Source organism: Trichosurus vulpecula, chromosome 7 (genome assembly GCF_011100635.1).
Source record: "Trichosurus vulpecula isolate mTriVul1 chromosome 7, mTriVul1.pri, whole genome shotgun sequence".
Taxonomy (NCBI): domain Eukaryota; kingdom Metazoa; phylum Chordata; class Mammalia; order Diprotodontia; family Phalangeridae; genus Trichosurus; species Trichosurus vulpecula.
The window spans coordinates 29,078,926-29,100,397 of NC_050579.1; the positions used below are offsets into that span (position 1 = coordinate 29,078,926).

The 21,472-nt window shown below is 44.2% G+C and overlaps 1 protein-coding gene across 2 annotated transcripts in view; it reads left to right on the top strand.

Annotated features, from left to right (window-relative positions):
• Positions 1-1,515: 1,515 nt before the first annotated feature.
• Positions 1,516-21,472, top strand: part of RABGEF1 (RAB guanine nucleotide exchange factor 1) — a 42,839-nt gene continuing 22,882 nt past the window's right edge. Inside the window, exon 1 of one of the 2 annotated variants that reach the window (XM_036767115.1) lies at positions 1,516-1,566. The gene's annotated coding sequence lies outside the window, so the exon portion shown is untranslated. Of the gene's footprint in view, positions 1,567-2,244; positions 2,353-21,472 lie in introns of those variants that run through there. The other variant, XM_036767114.1, reaches the window with a different exon arrangement.

Below are 21,472 nucleotides of genomic sequence, written 5' to 3' on the forward strand. Positions count from 1 at the left end.
ACACTTGACACACTTACTAGCTGTGTGACCATGGGCAAGTCACTTAACCCCAATTGCCCTGCCTTCCCCCTTCAAAAAAAAAAAGATTCATATGTCTATACTCTAAAGACAAAAATCAATGCAGGATACTTTTAAAAACAATTCCAGGGGTGACAGGCTAAGAAGTTGTGTGTGTGTGTGCGTGTGTGTGACCAGACACATGGGAATGAACATTTATTATTTGACCACCTCTGACATCTCCATCTTAGCACTGGGCAAGTTGGTAGCTTGTGTAGATAACCACACTTTTCTCCTAAGGATAATGAACTGACATCTACATAAGTACTTTATAAAGTCCTTCCCATACTTTCTTTCATCACAACATAAGATAGGTACTAGTAATCTCATTTTGCAGACGAGGAGGCTGAAGTTTCAGAGAGGTTGCTTTTTGCCCAAGATCACACAGTCTAGTAAGTGTCTAAGTTGGGATAGGGCTCTAGGTCTTCCCACCTCCAAGCCCAGTGCCCTGATTATGTTGCCTTGGAGGATTCTGGCTAGCAGCTGCAAGGGAAGAGGTAGGAATATTACCAACATCATCTCTCTCCATAGCCCCAAGCTTTGTCCATATGAATGAACACTTCTTCCACTCTTCCAGAGAGCACGCTGGCCATTTTATTTCATTTGGGGCTTGTCCTCTTCCTTCCATAAATCCTCACAGAAGCACTTCCCAGTGCCTTTTTTTTTTTAATATTTAGCTACAGAAAGGTAGTGATGTATAGTAGACCGAGGTTGGCTTCAGAATCAGAAAGGCCTGATGCTTGTATGACCCTAGGCAAGTCACTTAATGGCAACTCTCAATTACCTTACCAGCTGCTACTGGCATCTGTGGAATTGCGATAGGGAGTTCCCTAAACAGATGAAATCACAGGTCTGACAAAAAACATGGGGGCCTACTGTAATGCTTTTTAGGCTCCTGCTTAATTGACCAGCCCATCTTCTTGGAAATACACGTCATTAATGTCTTTGATGACGTTTTCTCCTGCATTCATAGGCCACATTCATGCACTGAGCACAAACATGACATTCCCAGTTTCTCAGATGAAGTAACCGAAGCTCCAAGAGGTTAGCTGATGTGTACAGGGCCATAAGCTCTTTCCATGACAGCACATTGGAAGGCCAGGGCGGACCTTCCCCTACTGTTGAGTCATTGCTCAGCTGATGCAGAGGCAGGCGAGTTACCCCCGCCCTCCTCAGGTTCTCCGGGTCCGGGGATTCCTTCCCCATCATCAATCAGGTAGGGCGCTGTACATTAGCCTCTCTGCACTCAGCCGCTTTGCAAGGCCAGGGAGCTGTCTTATCAGACCCAGACAGCTGAGGAGGGGGGGCTGCTACAAATGAAAGCTCGGGGACTGTCCCCAGCATGAAAAGAAAGGGAGGACCCTCAGGTCAACGCTGGGCTTCCCGGCTCAGGGTCCTGAATTTGCCACTTCCCAGTCCCAGATGTGCTGCCCAGACACGCCCCTTTCCTGAGCGGTTTCCGAGCCCCGCCCCTTTTATCCAACTTTGTTTTTCCAGGCCCTTCCGCAGGTATGTGTTCAAGTTCTGCCCCTTTCCTAAGTTTTCGTTCCAGCCCCGCCCCTTTCCTAGGTCTGAGCCCCGCCTCCTCTTTCTGGATTCTATTTTCAGCTCCTTCCGATTCCCAGTCTACGCGTTCTGTCCCCGCCCCCTCCCAATTTCTGCCTTCTATCCCCGCCCCTCGCCCACTCTCAGCCTTCTATCCCCGCCCCTCGCCCACTCTCTGCGTTCTGTCCACGCCCCCTGCGAGCCTCGGCTTCCAGCTCCGCCCCCTCCGAGTCTCTGCGTTCTAGCCACCGCCTCTCTCCCAGGTTAGTGTTCCAGCCCCGCCCCCTTTGTCCCAGCCCTCTTCCCAGGTATGTTTCCCAGCTCCGCCCCTTCCACGTCAGCCTTAGAATGATCCTCGCCCCTTTAGCGCCGCTCTCTCAATGCTTCGTCCAATCAGAGCCCTGTGAGGGGGAGGAAGAAGCAAAGGAATGGCTTTCCTTGGCTGGGCCCGGCCCAAGGACTCGTGACGCGACGTCAGGTGACGCGTGATGCGAGCACGTCGGTCGGAGCAGGGGGCGGGGTCTGCGCGCGCGCGCGCCCGCTGACGGTGAGGGCGCCGGCGCCGCCGTCGGCGCCGGGTCGGGGGGCGGGGCGGAGCGGGGCCGGGCCGGGGCGGGGCGTGGCCAGGGCCGGGCCGGGCGGGAGTGGACGGACTCGGAGGGGAAAGCACGGGCCGGGGCGGCGCGGCGCGACCAGCTCCAGGAGGCAGGCGGTGGGGCCCGAGCGCGGCCGGGCCGGGCCAGGGACACGGTAAGGACGGGGAGCAGATTGACGGACGGGCTCCGCCCCCCCGGGGCCGCCCGCCCGGCCCCCTCCCCCTCCCCATTGAGATCCCCGGACCCCGGAGAACTTTCCCACCGCGGGCGCCCCAGTCCCTCGGGCCATGCCCGGGCCATCCCCGCGCATGCCAATGGGGGGCCCCGTGGCGCCTTTAGGAACCCAGCGTCGAGGCCGGCCGGCGCCCAGCTTAGAGATCCTCCCAGCCCGGCGGCGGGGGACTCGGAGGGGCGCCCCAAAGCCTAGTTAGTCTCCCGAGCCCCCCAGCTGAAGCATTGAGCGTTTCCCTCGATTCCTTAGGGGATCCTGGGCTGCAGCCCAGACGGATCCCCCCCCCCCGCAGTGGTCCAGGGCCCAGAGAAGGGCAGGAACCCGTCCTCTCCAGCAGCCCCCTTATTCTACGGAGGAGGAAACTGAGACCGCGAGGGCGGACGCGGCTTTGCCCAAGGTCACCCGCGTGGTGAGTGGCGGAGCTGGGGCGAGAAGCCTGGTCCCCCGAGCCTCCCCTGCCCAGAAGTGGTCTGTGGGGTCCTTCCCCGGCAGCATCCCTGGGCGTGCCCCAGGTAGCACCACGCCCAGAGATGCCAGAGGGGCCTGCTCGCCTTGGACCGGCAGGCCGAAGGCACTGACCCCGGAGTCACCCAAAGAGGGCATGGTTCGCATCTCCTTGGTTCCAGCTATCTCTGGCTGGATACGGTTTCTGCTGACCTCAGGCGATCGAACCATTAACCCGCGATTAGCTTAGGGGATGCTGATAAGCGCCCGAACCGGTGGAGGAACGGGTGGGCCGGGGGGGCCACACCGAACTTGGAGCAGACGCAATAAGTCCATTCGCCTCTGCTCCCCGGGTGCCTGCGGGATTCTAGGTGTTCTGAAGACTTTCACGGCAGCATTCGGGCCGGCTGGGGTTCTGCTGAGGAGGGAGCGGGGCAAACGAGTTTGTGAGCTGCCAGGTAGGAGCAGAACTCGAGCTTTTCGACGGGTTGGGACTTGTATAATTGATTGGGAGGAGAGCCTTGGTGATGCTCAAAGACTAATCACCTCTGTAATAGGCTAGGAAGGAAGGAAAGAGCCAGCCTGGTGAACCAGTCACAGACAGCTGGTGCTGTATGAGTCCTGCTGACTTGTCTCTGTGGTTGGGAAATGTGTCAAAGGGTGGTGGTGTCTATGGTGCTCGTTTTATCCTTGTGATTATGTGAAATTTTGCTTTGACTGTACCAGATGAGGTATAGCTGCACAAGGAGCTTTGGGTACAGGAGAGGGAGGGAAGAAATTAGGTGAAGGGCTTTGTTTTGTTAACCATAAGCAACTTCATGAGTCTTGCTAGTCATAGACTGTGTGATTGACAAGAAAGAGAACAAAGTTTGAATACTTTTCTACTGAGATACCAGAATGCCATCTCACCTTGCTCTAAATATGACTTGTAAATATAAATCCTGTGCTCCAATCTAGCTGCTAAGAAAATACGCCCCTCTTATGCTTATTCTCATTTCCTTGCCTTTCATCTAACTCTCCCCCCTCCTCCATACTCTTTTCTTTCTCCTTTTTTTGGGGGGGTGGGTAGGAGACAGAGTAGGGTAGGGGGTAGGGGTAGGGATGATGATTTCATTGGTGTGAGCAACACCTACCAATGGAGATCAACAATTGTTCTGCAGCTTAAAGGCTTAGAGTGAGTGTGGACCACTCAGCGGTTAAGTGTCTTACCCAATATACGTCCAACCTGTCTTTCTAATCTTATTCTATAATACTTCTTTGTACACATCCTAACCGGAGTCTAGGATACACAACCAGTATCAGAAGTCCTGGCTCCTAGGCCTACTCTATTCACTATGTCATTTAGATTCTCAGCCAATCCAAATCCATGCCCCTTTCAGAAGCTCAACATGGCCGTTTCTCCATTAAGATTTCAGTGATCACCCAGACCCAAATTACCTGTACCTTTTCTGAACTCCTGCAGCACCTCAGGTGCATTACAAAATTCAGCACTTCTAGACTCATACCGTTGTCTAGTTCTTTCATGTATATGTCTTCCTAATTAGTTTGTAAATTCCTGCAGAGAAGGAATAACTTATAATAAATTCTGTGTTCTTCACTGGAAATGCAGCATGGCATAGGGAATAAATGAATAGATGTATGAAAAGGTATTTATTAAGTATCAGGCATTGTACTAAGGTTTGGAGGCAGAAAGATCTGTGTTCAAATCCTTCCTCTGACTCTGAATAAGTCACTTGCCTCGTATGTGTCTCATACAACAACCTAGAACTCACCCTGCCTCACAGTCACCTGTTGTACCTGTTGTGGAGGGAGTTCCCTAAGCCAATAATTATAGATAGTTCCTGTAATCAATGGACGCACATAGGGAGGGATTCAGGAAATCTTTGTTTACTTGACAATAAAAGTTAATTGATTCCTTTAGATTCTGATCATGGTTTTCAGATGAAGGTTTTAAAATTTGGGATTGTGCCATTTCACATATGTCACTGTACCTTTGCTAGGGAAGTAGAAGTATTTTCAAAAGCCTGCTTGAATTCGTTTTTCAGGAGGCTTTTATTAAGAGCCGACTATGTGCTATGACTGACCATACAAAGAGGAAAAATAACAGAAAAATAAAGTTCCCAAGGAGCGTACAGTCTTAGGAGGGGCATGAGGCATCCACACAACTAATGATAATTAAAGTTAGAAGATCATGATTAAGTACATGAGAAGGTAAAAATAAAATGAGATATTTAAGGAATGAAGATCATTTCCAAGTGTAGAGAGTCAGGGAAGGCTTCATGGAAGAAGAGCTTCTTGAACTAGACCTGGAGGAAGAGAATGATTTCAACAAGTAAAGATATATTAAACCTTTAACTGCACTCATACTTCTGGGACTGCCTTTCTCCGGCAGGTGACTCATGCAAACACAGAGATAGGAGAGGACATGGCCATCTAGGCTTCTAGTCTGGCTGGAGACTAGGATGTTTACAAAGAAGTTTTATGGAATAAGATTAGAAAGATAGGTTGGATTGAGGTTGTGGAGGGCCTTGAATGCCAGCTTAAAGGGTTTGTAATTTCTTTGGTGGGGAAGGGGGAGCCACTGAAGGCTTTTGAGCAGAGGAGTAATGGGATCAGACCTGTACTTTAAGAAAATTATTTGGCAGTCCTGTGTAAGAGAACAGGAGAGGAGAGAGGCTTAAGGCAGGAAGCCTAAATGGGACTTGGGGTCAGTGGTTTATGGAATGCAGGAGCTACCCAACAAGTATTTGGCCCTTAAGAAATTATCTGATTCAACCCCCCCACCATGTTTTGCAGAGTAAATAAACTTATGAAAGCTAACTGAGGAAGGAAGAAGCTATGCTAAAAATGATATTCTGTGTCTCAAGCACAGGAGAAAGAGCAGGAAGTCAGTCTGTTTGGTTGACCAATTTTAGTTTTTGTTCTTTTATTAAGTATCACAGGTGGATTTTCATCATTCCATCATGATGAAAACCCCACAAAATTCCAGTTGATGGCCAGCCACACAGTGATCGCTTCCTGTACAATGCGATTAATTTTCAATCCTTTATCTTGGCTGATGGTCTATATATTGCTCGTCTTCTAGAATGTCAACTCACTTTTCTGTACTTGTTCATGCTGCTGTTCCCAAATTTCATCTGTACAAAGCCTTCTCACAAACCTCTGACAGCCTGGGCATATGGTACAGTCAAACTGGACCACTCTCTGCCCCCAGCCACACATTATGCTATCCCACATCTACTCCTCTGCTTTTACTGTTTCCTGGACCTGTGATGGTCTGCTTCCTGTTGTAGCCTGGCATATTCCAACTCCTTCATGACACCTTTTCTTATTTCCCACTCTACCCCCATCAGAAATTATACTCCTTGTCTGATCTCACATAGTACTTGCCCCCCCTGCCCCCGCCAAGATGTTTTAATGCTTTTTTTTTTTTAACATCACTGTCAATTCCCAGTGATAATAGCCTCCTTTGTAACAAAACAAACTTGCTCATTGGTCATGTCTGAAAATGTATGCTTCATTCTGCCCTTGTAGTCAGTCCATTGTCTCTCTCCCCATAGGTGGGAAGCAGGCATCATTACTAAGCCTCTGTGGTCATGGCTAGGTGTGGCACTGAGCAGATTGTTTTAAGTCTTTCTGTATTGTTTTCCTTTATATCTTTTGTGGCCAGTGTGTAAAGGTGCTCTTTCGATTCAGCTTACTTCGTTTTGCATCAGATGGCATTTATCATTCAATATTTTGTTACGGTTGTCTGTGTTACAGTCTCTTCCCTGTACTCTGCCCTAAGCTATACAAGGGACTGTGTTGGAACCCTTGTACCTTCCTTATTGTCTCACGTAGGACTTTGCACACAGAAGATATTTAATGTTGGTTGAATGAATACATGTTTGCAGACCTTCAGGGATAGGAAACTTTTTTTTAGCTCAGGAGGTTTTTTTTCTCATTTATTTTTAACATTCATTTAAAAAAAATTTTGAGTTCCAAAATTTCTTCCCTCTAGCCCTTCCTCTACCCATTAAAAAGGCAAGCAATATGATACCCATTATACATGTGAAGTCATGCAAAATATATTTCCATATTAGCCATGTTGCCAAAAAAAGGCAAGAAAAATAAAGTGAAAAACAATAGACTTCAGTCTGCACTCATGAGTTCATCAGTTCTCTCCCTGGAGGTGGACAGCATTTTTCATCACGAGTCCTTTGGAACTGTCTTGGATCATTGTCTTCCTCAGAGTAGCCAAGTCTTTCACAGTTTCATTGTCACAATATCATTGTTACTATGTATAATGTTCCCCTGGTTCTGCTCATTTCACTTTGCATCCATTCATGTAAGTCTCAGGGACAGGAAACTCTTGAAGCAGTCCATTCTCTTTTTGGACAGCAATACAACTTTTAAAAAGTTATTTCTTCATAATGAGCTAAAATCGTTTCCTGTTGTAACTTCCACCCACTGGTCCTAGTTTGCCCTTTGGGGCCAGGCAGAGTAAGGCTTATTCTTATCTACACGCTGGCCCCTTAAATATCTGAAGACAGTGATCATGTCCACCCTAAGACATCGTCTTCAGGCTAAACACCTTCTGTTACTTCAGCTGATCCTAGCACAGCATGGTTTTGAGTTGCCTTTTTGTCTCTTCTTTGGTTTGTCAGTTTCCCTTCCAAAATGTGGCTCCCAGGACTGGACGTGTTACTCCGGATGTCAACTGACCAGGGTAGAATATAGCGACACTATCACCTTTATCATTCTGGAGAGATTGTTTTTACTAGCTCTTGGTTAATAAGGACATAGTGAGCTTTCAGGATAGTAAAACCACTAGATCTTTTTTCATGAGCTCTTCTATACATAAGTTTCCCTCATTTTCTGCTTGTATGGCTGATTTTTAAAAAAAATTCAGTTGCAGTACTTTATACTTATCCCTACTTTATTATGTTATTAAATTTCCCCCATTCTATTTTGAGGAGATCTTTTTGCACTGTGTTTCTGTCACTAGGTATCCCAATTTTGTGCCATCCAAAGGCTCAGTAAGCGTGCCATACATGACTTTATCTGAATCATTGATTAAAAACAATATTAAACAGAAAAGGACCAGTAATAGGGCACAGATAATTGTGATTGAGTATGGAGCAGTGAGAGATCTGCTGAGTAAACTTTGTGCTAAGTAAACCCAGGAGTTACAACCAGACTCCTAACTGTCTGTTCACGGAATATAGGCTGAGGAGGCTTGGGATTTATTGTATAGAATAACGTCAGCAGGGAGATTGCAAAAGGCTCTAGTGCAGGAAGGCTACCAAGAGCATCTTAGGGGGCAAATTTGGTGCTATTGAACCTAAAGGGATAATGGTTGGAGCAGTAGGCAAGCAGCTACTTTTTGCTGAATTGATATGGCAATCCACAAGAGTCAGCTGCTTAGAAGTGCTATTATGCTATAGCAAAGCACTTAAACCCAGTCTAAACACAGAATTCTTATTCAGCAATAACGGTTTAGTTTGTTAAAAGAGTGTTTTTAAAATGTCAAGTGGCAGTTCAGCTCATTTATAATGCATATTGGGGGTATATACTTGTATTTAGAAATTTAGAGTGATCTGCACAAGTTGCAAAAAGCAAATTAATGTATTTTATTTTAGTATTTCCTGGTCTATTAGGAGCTGCTAAGTACATGCACACAATTCAGTGTGAAGCACAGCAGTCTCCCTTTTAGAGAGTGCATTGGAGCCCAGGAAGGAGCATGTCTAGAAATTCAGTTCTTTGGTTAAACATTTATAGATTGGGGAGAACACTGTTATATTGCTTTTTTATTGTCTTTTTTTTAAGCAGAACATGTTATCTTAGGGTTTTTGTTTGCATCTGCTAAAATGATTCTTAGTCCCCTCTTTCTCTATTGATTTGCTTCATTTTTTTTATCAGGAAAGTTGTCGTGGTATTTGCAAAGGCTCTTTATGCTTGGAGAGCTTCCAGAGGAGGGGACTGTTTGGAGGCTCTATATAACATAAGCTTGTGACCTCATTACTATGGCTTGGAAAGTCTTGAGACAAGGGGCCTGTGTGTTGGTGGTGTTGCCTGGTGTGTGTCTTTCTGATGATTGTTTCATTTTGTTTGGGATGCTGAGATTTATAAGTGCCACCTTGGAGTTGTTGCCTCCTCATGAAAGTGGCTGGCAGACAGAAAACATTCTGGTTCAGTGAACAGCGGGTGCGACCGTCCCGTGGTCACTTCATTGCAGTTACAGCTGGTTTTAAAAGGGTACGAAGTTAATTCTCAGAGTCAGCTAATCAAATGGCATGCCTAAGTGCCACTGTAATGAATGTGTTCATAGGAAGTACGTTTGCTTGCCTCATAGTAAATTGGATTAAACTTATGTTTATGTGGATCCGTGGAGCCACCTCCATTTTAGGTGGCAGTGTAATTGATTAGTGCAAGTCTCGTTTGCCAAGACTCCCAAACACTGATAGTCATGGGTTGGGAAGCCTCCTACTACTTTCCTGAGGTCACTGGGTGGCAAGGCGTTAGTATATACAGAGGTCAGCAGAAGACACTACATGTAAGTGTGATGTCATTGACCTCAAAAGAGAGAACGAGTTTAGGGCAGAGTTAGGGTAGACAATGAGCCCCTTTTCAGATGAAAAGAGTAGTGTCAATAATGGCGAAGGAAAATGAGTAGCTAAATACTTGAATCCTCTTTTCTGTTGGGGAGATTTTACTTCCTCCCCAAATACCATTTTTTTTTTTGCAATCATCCCTTCCAAAAATCCTGTGGAGTGTACATTGCGTGTGTGTGTGTGTGTGTGTGTGTGTGTGTGTGTGTGTGTACGTGTACGTACATACACACTCCAGGATAGTAAGTTCTATTTTGTTGTTATTGTCATTGTAGTGTTCTGTGATCCAATAACCTAAGGAATTAAAAACACTTGGACACTGTTCGGAAAGCAAATAAGGGCACCCTTGGACGTTAAGACTAGAAAGTGTGACAGTGTTGGATTCCAAGGGTGCCCGCTTCTCCCCATGGAGTTTGTGGGGAGGCCTTCGTCATCATGGATGATGGAGGTGCATGGAAGTCCAGGTCTGCATTGTTCAGTGGGACTCAAAAATGCCACTTTCATCTTGTCCAGACTTTACCTGTGGTGAGGAGAAAGGGTTTTGCGAACTGAAAAGTACCCTGGAAGATTTTTTTCTTTTTTAGATTCATTCTCAGGAAGTGCAATTTTGATCTTCCTTATTTGTGCAGTTTCAGAGTCCTCCTGAACTTAGCACAGATTTTTCTAAGAGAATTAGCTACCGTCAGTATTTTGAACTGACCCAGGCAGCTGGTGAGGAGAGCCCTCCTTAGCTGTGTAAATGAAAGATAATCTGCAGGTCTCTGATCACTCCCCCACTCACATAATTCTCTTCCCAAGGTTGGCTAAGTCCTGAACCACTTGGTTCTTTTGCAGTTTTCTGCTTGGCTGAACAAAGACCAAAATGAAAAAAGTAAAACTGTGTTAAGTTTAGCCATTTCCCTCTAGGAAGTTCTCCTAATTTGAGTACTTTTTTTTTAAAGAATGGAATTTTGACTAGATGGAAAAGACCACTAAGCTTTCCTGCCATTTTTCCGACCCCTTCCACCCTCCTTTTATTGGATCCTGGAGGCAGTTACACAAGGGGCTGGATTGGTAAGACTATCTGATTTCTGCAGATAAACTGGTACCATCTTCTAGCAGGGTAATTTTTTTTAAACATTTATTTTTTGGAGGGGGAAGACAAGGCAATTGGGGTTAAGTGACTTGCCCAAGGTCACAGAGCTAGTAACTGTCAAGTGTCTGAGGCTGGATTTGAACTCAGGTCCTCCCGACTCCAGGGCCATTTCTCTATTCACTGCACCACATAGCTGCCCCTAGCAGGGTAATTTTGACCAAGCGAAGGTGGGGTGTGGAGGATCCAATCAATTGGTAGTTGGCCAGAAGTGATTGCTTAGGAATTAGGGTCTGTGGGTCTCACTGTGACTGCAGTGAACCTTCCGCTGTGTGCACTTTGTGGAACGTAAGTTGACTTTGGTGAAAAGGCCAGGAGAAGAGCTTTGGCTGCTAACCTTGTGGATGGGAGTAAAGGGTCGTCTTGGTCACGGATGCTGGATGTTTATGAAATGTATCATTCCTTCAAAAACCTTGGGAGACGGAAGGGACTTTCACTTTCCTCTGGTTAAGCCCCTTTGTTGGACCCATAAGGAACCTCAGAAGAGCCGCACGATGGCCCAAGGCACCTCCACCGTAAGCGGCACCAAGTCTAACTGTGCTCGCAGTCTCACAAGTGTTCTTGCTGGAAGAGGTATGTCAGAGGAGCGCGCCTGGGGGGGGGATGGAGAATGGACTTTCAAGACCCCAAGAGGCCGGTGCGAACCATACCCCCTACCCCATTATTCTTTTTGTTTTTCTCCAGCGAAAGAGCAGTGTCACTAAAACACACAGTGACCTTGGACCAGTCATTTACCTGCCCGCGTACCTCAGTTTGCTGATCTGTAAACTGGGAATAGTCCCTGGCCTATTTATCACATACAATTGTTTATGAAGATCCAGTGAAACGCTAGCTATGAAGACACTTTAACAGTGCCTTACATTTGTATGAGGCTTCACTTTTTATAAAGCGCTTTTACATTCATCGTCTCATTTGATATTCAGTGGGTAGTGAGCAGTTGTAATTGAATAAGCATCATTCCCATTTCACAAATTGGGAGACTGGGGTCCAGAAGGGTTAAGGGACTTGCTCTCAAGACCGTATGGCTCCAGAGTTGTAGGTTGTTGTTGAGGCCTGTTGGTCGTGTCCGACTCTCCACGACTCCATTTGGAGTTTTCTTGGCAAAGATACTGCAGTGGTCTTTCTTCTTCAGCTCATTTTACAGTTGAGGAAATTGAGGCAAATAGAGGTAAGAGACTTGCCTAGGGTCATACAGCTTAATAAGCGTCTGAGGCCGGATTTGGACTCAGAAAGATGAGTCTTCCTGACTCCAGGCCCCTTGCTCTATCCGCTGCAGCACCACCTAGCTGAAGTTACAGGGCAAACAATCAAAGGCAGGTTCCTTCACTTAAGTCAGATAGTATTATTAAAAGCATGTAAGAGATTATTGCTTATGCCTTGATTAATTTAATGGTGTTTTCCCTTCAGATATGACACAGTGTAGTAAATAGAGAACTCGCTTCAGTCAGGAAGGATGTGGATCTTGTTGGCTGGGTGATTCTGGCCTGGTCTTCCAAGGGCCCCAGGCAACTCCCAAAGACCATTAATTTCTGAAAAGTTACTGATCTGCGTTGCTCTCAGGTTCCTTCCTGGAAGTTCCCCACAGCAGTAAAATCACAGATTGGAGTGGGCCAAGATTTTTTGGGGTGAAATTACCCTGCTATCCATACATGAAAACCTCATTTATCCATCATTATCCCCTGCCTTGTCTACACTGTCCTCCTTTCTCTATCTCCATCCCTTGGTAAACCAACTCAGTATTGAACCATCCTCTGCTCTCTGATCCCTTGCCCCTTGTCCTATCACCAGTTATCCCTTGCCAATCCAATCCTGCATTACCTAACCTGGTGGTAGAAGAAATCACAAAACTGTATCCACCACGAATTTGTATCATCTAATTTACCCCTAGAACTTCCCTGTTACTATGAAGGACATCACCATCCTCCCAGTCACTCAGCCTCTGTCTTCCTTGATTCCTCACTTGAGCTCATCCCACAAATCCAGTCTGTTGCCAAGTACAGTCACTTCTCCCTTTATGCTCTCTCTGGTATCCATCCCCTTCTCTCAGCTCACACAGCCACCATCTTGGTTTAGGCCTCCATCACCGTTCCTGGACTGTTGAAATAGACTTTTGTTTGACCTCTGCCTCATGGCTCTCCCCTTCCCACTCCACTCTCCACTCAGCCCTAAAGGGATTTTTCCTGAAGTATCAGTCTGATAGTCAATAAACATTGATTAAATGCCTACTCTATGCCAGACACTGGGATGAGTGCTGGGGAATACAAAGAAACACAAAAGACAATCTTTCCCCTCAAGGAGCTCCCTGTCTAATATAGGAGACAGCATATAAAAAAAAAAACAAACTTCTGAGTTTTGAAGGCAATCAGGGAAGCCAAGAGACAGGTGAAAGGGGTAGTGATGAGGGGCCAGCACATTCCTGACATGGTGGAGGGCAAGATTGTAAAGATGGGAGATGGAGTGCCATGTTTGAGGGACAGCAGATAAGCCAGTGTAACTGGACTTTAGAATGTACGGAGGAGAATAAAGTATAAGGACACTGGAAAGGTAGGAAGGGCCCAGGTTAGGAAGGCCTTTAAATGCCAGTGTAACTGGACTTTAGAATGTACGGAGGAGAATAAAGTATAAGGACACTGGAAAGGTAGGAAGGGCCCAGGTTAGGAAGGCCTTTAAATGCCAGTATTTGATCCTGGAGTTAATTGGGAGCCAGTGAACTTCACTGGCAGAGGGGAGAGGGGGGAGGGGGAAGGGTGTGTTCGACATGATCACCACCTGGCTACATTCCTCAGGCTTCCTCATCATGCCTTTGGAATCTCATTATCCTGCAATGTCACACCAACTGTCAAAGTCATGCTTCCTCAGTCCCCCTGCCCCAGGGCCCCTCTCTCCCCCATCAGAAGTGATGGGTAGGCTGTAGAGACCTCCTCCTCCCAGGGCATCCGTCGCACCACACCTGGCTGCACTCCCCACCAGTTTCGGTCTCATCTTCTGGAGGAGACGTTCAGTAGTTCCTCCAGCTCCTAGTACCTTCCTTTTTGAGGTTACCTTTCATCTACTCTAAAAGTCTTCAATATGCCTCAATATTTATAAATTGTTGCCTCCATTAGAATGCAAGGTCCTTGATAGCAGGAACAGTGTTTTTTATCTTTCCCTATATCCTTAGCACTTAGCCTAATGCCTAGCTTAATAAATGCTTGACTGATTTGACTGACTTCTTAAGGTAATTAGGTGTTTCAGGTCACTGAAGGTTATCTTTTAAAGTACCAGCCATTTAACCATATGAGATGGTAGGTAGCTTTCTAAAATATGCCATATTTTTCCCCATTTAATAGTATTTTATTTTTTCTAATTACATGTAATGATAGTTTTCAATTCACTTTTGTAAGATTTTGAATTCCAAATATTTTTCCCTCTTCCTCCCCAGGACAGCATGCAATCTGATATAGGCTATAAGGGTACAATTCCTATTAGACATGTTTCCACATTAGTCATGTTGTGAGGGAAGAATCAGAACAAAAGGGGAAAACCACAAGAAAGAAAAAAAAAGAGAGAAAAAATAATATGCTTCAATCTGTATTCAGACTCCAAAGTTCTTTCTCTGGATGTGAATAGCATTTTCCATCATGAGTCTTTTGGAATTGTCTGAGATCCTTGAATTGCTGAGAAGAGCTAGGTCTATCAAAGTTGATCATAGCTCAGTGTTGCTGTTACTTTGTACAGTGTTCTCCCGATTCTGCTCACTTCACTCACCATCTGTTCATGTAAGTCTTCCCAGGTTTTTCTGAAGTCCCCCTGCTCATCATTTCTTATAGCACAATGGTATTCCATTACATTCATACAGCACAACTTGTTCAGCTATTCCCCAACTGATGGGCATCCCTTCAATTTCCAGTTCTTTGCCAAAATGTGCTGTATTTTTGCATTCTGTATGCTGATTACAGTGTAACTTTTTCTTAATGATTCAGGGTCTTTATTATGAATAATTCAGTGGAGCTCCCTCTAGTAATTGGATTACAAGTTGTCCATGCTTCTCACCCTGTGATATTCTTGATTGTGTCTTCCTGATGTAGTTATAAGTATTTGTATTCACACTGTGCTACGCTGCTGTGATATTCTCAGGGGTTGTTGAGGAATGAAGGGGGTTTTGCTTCTATGCAGAGTGGCACCATATTCCCCAAGTTTTCCTGTCTGCTTTTTATAGTTCTGTCTTCTCACCGGCTTCTCGGCTCTCAGCAGCCCCTTCTTGCTGCTGTTTAGGGATCTGTTTCTGGTAGTCGTCTTTGTTCCCCCTCCCTCCAATGTGGGGCCGCTGAAGAAAAGAGACCTTATTAAACTTATTAGTTTATTGAACTTGTTACACCTTAAGAAAATGTATTTAGTTAATGATAAATTATCACAGAAAATCTAGCAGGATTGTCATTGGTGCAAAGGGCTGAAGGAAAAACCTGTAGTCATAGGTTAAAAATCGAGGGCTTGGAGACTATTCTTGTGTCCAAAGTACCTGTAGGGCTACCTTGCACTGCCCAGAACAGGGCCCTATGTGGTGCTTTGCTCCCATCCTAACTTTAAAGAGAGGTTTTCATAGTGTTGGAGCCCTAGCTGAGAAAAGAGGATGCCTCCCATTCCTTGTGATGCTGGTCTGGACTTCCCCATGGAACAGTATCCCTCCAAAAGAGAGTGATGGAGTCAGCATCACTGATCCCAGGAGAACTTAGGCTTTGGCTGACAGCTTTTTCCATGGTTGTCATTGGAAATCCAACTGCCCTGAATGGCATCTCCTTCAGGAATATTGGCCGGTGTGCAGTTTGGAAATTTCCTGGTGCCACACCAATCGCCAGACATCTCACATCCCGTGCCAGGTCTGGGGAGCTTTTCAGAAGCCTCGCCTCTTGGTGGTTACTGATCCCAGGGCTGATCACTATCCATTGATGGAAGCATCTTATGTTAACCTTCTGACTATTGATATGTGGACATTGCTAATCCATTCAGCAGCAGCAGTAATAACTAGCTCTTCTGTGGTGCTTACAACCCTGGGAGGTAGATGCTATGATTAATCCCATTTTACAGATGAGGAAACTGAGGCAATTGGGATTAAGTGACTGACCTAGGATCACACAATTAGGAAGGGTCTGAAGCTGTATTCAAACTCAGGTCTTCCACCCTGCACTTTATCCCCTAGAGCTCACTCTGATGTAGTCTGATGTGGTGAGGTCGGTGCTGGCCTCTGAAGGCCTGTGAATGTATGGCACTGTTTCCTATCGTGGGAGGTCATGCCTGAGTTGTGCTTCTCCAATGATCCAGAAGAGGTTGAACAGACTGCTGCAAAGAGAGCAAGCTTCAGGAGGAGGGGAAGGGCTTGCCCCAGCTCCAGACCTCCCTGAGGCTCAGCCTGAGATTGCATGTTGGTCTGAAGAAGGCCAGGTGCCCTCCGTGCTTAGTCAGCAGTAACCTACTGAAGACGAGCCCTCAGCTTACTCCTGAAGCCTGGTCAGCAGTTCCTGCTGCTCAGGCCACTGAGTGGACATGCACGACCACAGAGGGAGGCCCATGTGCTGAGATGCCCAGGTGTTCTTCCTAGTGCTGAAATACACAGAAAAGAAAAAAAGAAAAACTAGCTTCTTACAAAAATAAAATAAAATACTTTTCCAGTTACTTCTTTTGGGTGAAGTACACAGAACTTTCTTTACCCTAATCCCTTCCTTCTGAAGTTTAAAAATGGCAGTACCTCCAAGGAAATAAATGGGACAAATGCCTGATCTTTTCTCCTTAGTCTATCTGGACTGTTCTCTCTCATCTGCTTACTTGTGATCCCTTCCCTCCTGGAATCTATTTGTAAACTCCTTGAGGTAGGAAGCATTTAGTTTTTGTTTTTAGAAGATCATAAGATATTAAAATTTTTTATTGATGTGTTTTATCTTTACATTACAAATATTTATATATTACTCCTCCTTTGTGAGAGGTCTCTTATAACAAAGGAAAAAGTCAAGTAAAACCAATAATCCAAAAGTGCATGCAATATTTCACATCTGTACTCCCTCTCTATTAAAAAAAAATTAACAGAAAATCAATTTTCTCTCCCTCCCACCCCCTACACCGTTGGAAAAAAAGGAAAGGAAAAACAAATTTCTTGTAACAAGTATGCATAGTCAAGCAAAACAAATTCCTTTAATGGCCAGTTACTTATATTAGCAAGTATGTACATTCTGCATCCTAAATCCATCTCTGTAATGGGTAGCTGGTTTCCTTTGGAATCTTGAATGGTCACTGATCAGAGTTCTTATAGCTTTCAAGTGGTTTATTTTTATAGTGCTATTATACAAATTTTTCTTCTGGTTCTGCTCATTTTCATTCTTCATAAGTTTATAAAAGTCCTCAAAATTGTTAATTTTTTATAATATTGATGTCAGTGTTAATCCTCCTTCGGGTTCTGCTCGCTTCACTCTGCATCAGTTCACACAGGTCTTTCTATGTCTTTGAAATAATTTATTTCCTTATTTCTTACAGCACAAGAGTATTCTATAGCATTCATATACTACAACTTATTTAACCATTCCTCCATTGATGGATATCCCTTTGGTTTCCAGTTTCTTTTTGCTACCAAAAAAGAGCTGCTATAAATGCATTTGTACATATGAATCTTCTTCCTTTCCCTTTTTCCTTAATCTCTTTTGGATATAGGCCTGGCAATGGTATAGTTGGGTCAGAGGGCACATACTATTTAGTAACTTCTTGTTTATATTCCAAATTGCTTTCCAGAATGGTTGTATCCATTCTCAAGTCTACCAACAATGTGTGAGTGTGCCTGTTTTCCCACAGCCCCTTCAACATTTATCATTTTCCTTTTTTGCCATCTTTGCAACTTTGATGGGTGTAAGATCGAATCTCAGAATTGTTTTAATTTGTGTTTTTCTAATTAGTTGTTTTTGGAGCATTTTTTTCACATGGCTTTAGATAGCCTGGGTTTCTTCCCTTGAGAATTGTCCGTTCATATCCTTAGACTATTTATCATTTGGAGAATAACTCTTTTCCTTAAAAGTTTGAATCAACTCCTTACATATCTTGGAAGTGAGACCTTTTTCAGAGAAACTTGCTGCAGCGATTCTTTTTTCTTTTACACAAACTGCTGAGAAAATTGGACAGTAGTAGGGAAGAAATTAGATTATACCACCTTCTCGTACCTTATATTAAGATAAACTCCAGATTGGTATGTGCCCTATGTGTAAAAGGTCTCATCATAAACAAATGAGAAAAACATGGGAAAAAATACCCATCAGATCAATAGATAGGAGACTAGTTCGTGGCCAGACAAGAAATAGAAACTCTCCCAGAAGATCAAATGGATGATTTGAATTATATAAAATTAAAAAGCTTTTGTACAAACCAATCTAATAATGCTAAGATTAAAAGGGAAATAATTTGATGGGATTATAGGATTTAGAGTTAAGAGGAACCTTAGCTCAGTCCACCTCCCTTTTCCTGATGAGGAAGCTGAAGCCCAGACTAAGACACCGTGAGTTGCAGGGCCTTTGACCCCAAATCCAGTTGTCTTCCTGGTATTCCTGGATGCCTCTTGGTGTCCTTGGTGCTAAGTGCACTTGTTGGCATGTTTAATTGATTTAAAGATCTCAAGAGTGTGTCTTAAGAGGCCATGCTTTTTAGAGCATAGAGCAAGAATACATATACTGAGTTTAACCTTACAGATCTTTCAAATATGAAAGATAAAGAAATAAGAGTTAGAATTGAAAGCACTAAACAGACTCGGGTCAAAAATCTGGAATCTTAAAGCACACGTGATCCAGGAGTTGTTCTGTGACTAAATTTTAAACATGATGATGGATAGTGAAACAAAGCCTGCCTATGGGGATTTCCCTGAGCAACAGACCATTTTTTCCAAGAGCACTGAAGATTCCAACTTTATTATAATTCTAGGACCCAAAAATCTAGTAATCTTTCCTATGGAGAAAATTGAAAGGTGAACCAACCAAAGTGGGTCAAGATCTTTTTAAACAATGGGACTGAACTTTTGGTGGTGTTGGCTGGCCTAGAGTAAAAACACTTCATTAGGTTGACTTTTTTAAAAATTTCAAAAATTTATTTTATTTTTAATTTATGGAATAAAACAAGCATTTCCATAACATAGTAGAATGAAAAAAGATGATTGCACATGAAACAACAAATTTATTATGTATGACTTCCTTTTCCTTTTAATATGTAATGACTACATATAAATATATAATAAAATTTTACCTAAATATTAGTACATAACAAAGTTATGGTGTAAGTGTCATGTTTTTTCCCTTTTTTTTCCTCATCCCCTTCTCCCCAACCCCTGCCCTAGAGCTGGCTACCGTTAGACACAAATATGTGTTTATATATGTAAAGTCATTCTATACGTACTTCTATTTATCAGTTCTTTCTCTGGATGTAGATAGCATCTTCCTTCATATGTCCTTTGTAGTTAATTTAGGTGTTTATAGTAGTTAAAATGACTTAGTCACTTGAGTTGCTCTTAAAACAATATTGCTGTTACTGTATACAGTGTTCTCTTGGTTTTGCTCATTTCTCTCTTCATTCTGTGGACTTTTTGATTATAAACACTGATTGTATTTAAGATTTTTAACAACAAGAAGGAGTCCAGGGGAAGGAGACAAGAACAGTGATGGTTCTCTTCAAGTATCTGTAGGCCTCTCATATGGAAGAAAGGACTGGACTTGGCCTGAGAGGCCAGAACTAGAAACAGTAGGTGAAGGCGTCAGAGAGGCAGATATCGGGTGAAGGTCAGAAGAAACTCCATCATTTAAAGCTAACCAAGGGTGGAAGGAGCTTCCTCTAGGGCACAGGTCCATGAACTTTTTAAAAGTATTTTGATATCTATTCAATATAATTTTCCTTTGTGATGCTATGTATTTTATTTTCTATATTTGAAAATATGAGTCTGAGAAGGTGTCCATAGGCTTCACCCAATTGGCTACCATAGCAGTCCTTGACAAAAAAAAAGGTCCAGCTCCCTGTCAGTGGGGTCTTCAATCCAAGGCTGGGTGAAGATCCTTCCTCAGGGTGGAGGTTTTAATTCAGGTCAAACTAGATTGCTTTTGAGGGCCCTTCCACTCTGTAAGATTCTGTAACTGAAGAGACTGGTCTGGAAGCTGTCCTTTCACAGGTTTGGCACTGGTGTTTGAAGAGTTTTCTGACCTTTGGATCACTTTCATGGTCAAAGGGAAATTTTGAAATGACTTGTAAATAGTCAGGTGATTAAGCTCTTCAGTAATGAGATCCTGCAGTTATTTGGAAAAAATGAAAATGGACAAAACGTCAAGTTTCTTGGCACTGGTGAATTTCCCATTGTGAATTCTCCATTGATTTCGGTATTCTCTTGGCAGCTTTACTTTCAAGATTTCTGTTTGCGTTGAAAACATTAAGAGGTCCCTACAGATGCTGGTTGGGCAGAACCCTTGGGGAACATAAAGTCCAGATTCAAATCCCAGCTCTGCCTGTAGAACAGATGGATAACCTGGGGCAAGTCCATGGCCTCAGTTTCTTCTTCTCTAAAATTAAGGGGTCGGGCTTTGTGCCTTTGTGCTCTCAGTCTATGGTCCTATGACTTTCCTGTGCAGGTAAAAGATCATTGGTCAGGGAATCACGAGTCCTGGTCCTTTCCAGTGTGGGCCCTCCCAAGCAGTCTGACTCTCAGCATTCACTTCAGTTTCCTCATTTGGAAAGTGGGGGGTTGAAGAGCTGAGAAAATGTGCTCCAGCCTGGGCCCTCTGGCTTTTCCGGCCTTCTTACACCAGACTCCCCTCTACTGTGTGATCCACTGCCCCAGGCCCTGTGTTCATCAAACCCAACACTCCATGCCTCTTCCCTGCCTGGCCTGCCGCCCAGAGTGCCCTCCCTCCTCCCTTCTGCCTCCCGCTGTCTTGAAGTCTCAGCTGAAATCCCTCTTTCTGCAGGAGGCCAAGCTTTTGGACTCCCCACTTGGGGAAGTCATTGCCTTTCCTCTGAGATGACTTTTTGTTTGCACTGTCCATTTCTCCTGTCTCTAGTTGTCTGCACTTCTAGTCATCTTCCCTGTTAGACTGTGAGCTCTTTGAGAGCAAAGACTTTGTTTTTTTGTGTTTCTTGGTATCTCCAGTACTTAGCACAATTCCTGTTATGTAGCAAGGGCTCACTTAGTGCTTCCTGAATGACTGACTTTACAAAGGTGCAGACCGAGGGTGTGGAGTATCACGTAAGTGTGTTGGTTACTTTGGCTGAACCACTTTTCTCTTTTAAAAATTGTTTTGTTGTAGTGGCAGGTTTGCTGGACAGGGGAGTGGAAAAGAAGGCAATGTAAAAACGAATGATAGGAGAGAGACATTTAAAAAAGAAAAGAAAAGAGTTGAACTAGGTAACCTCCATGGTCCTTTCCAGGTCTAATATTCTGGGATTCTTTCAGTCTTCAATTCATTGACTTCGAGAATTGTAAAGGACCCTCCAGTTCATCTCAGCCAATGCCTCTTAGTTTGTAGATGAAGAAATGATCCAACTTTTCCCCCCACAAATGGTTAGCTAGTCTAGAAAACTCAGGCTTGATTATGTTTCTGTTTTGAAATTCAGAAAGCTTTAATAACTTAGTTGAAAGGAAGCATGAAGGAGTTGTATTTCAGGGAGTACCTGAACCCTAGAAGATGAAGGTAGCATATTTAGGTTAGGTTTGTTGCAGGGCCTCCGTCGGCACCATCTCTGAAAGCACCAGGCTTGTTGCTGTCAAAAGAATGAGTTCTTATTACCAGCTAGGTTCTCCAGAGACTCACTTAGGACATCTCATTGTGTTCTGAAGGAATCATAAACTAAATGAAGGCATTTGTTGGAGCGTGCTCTTTGTTTTCTTTCCTCCAAT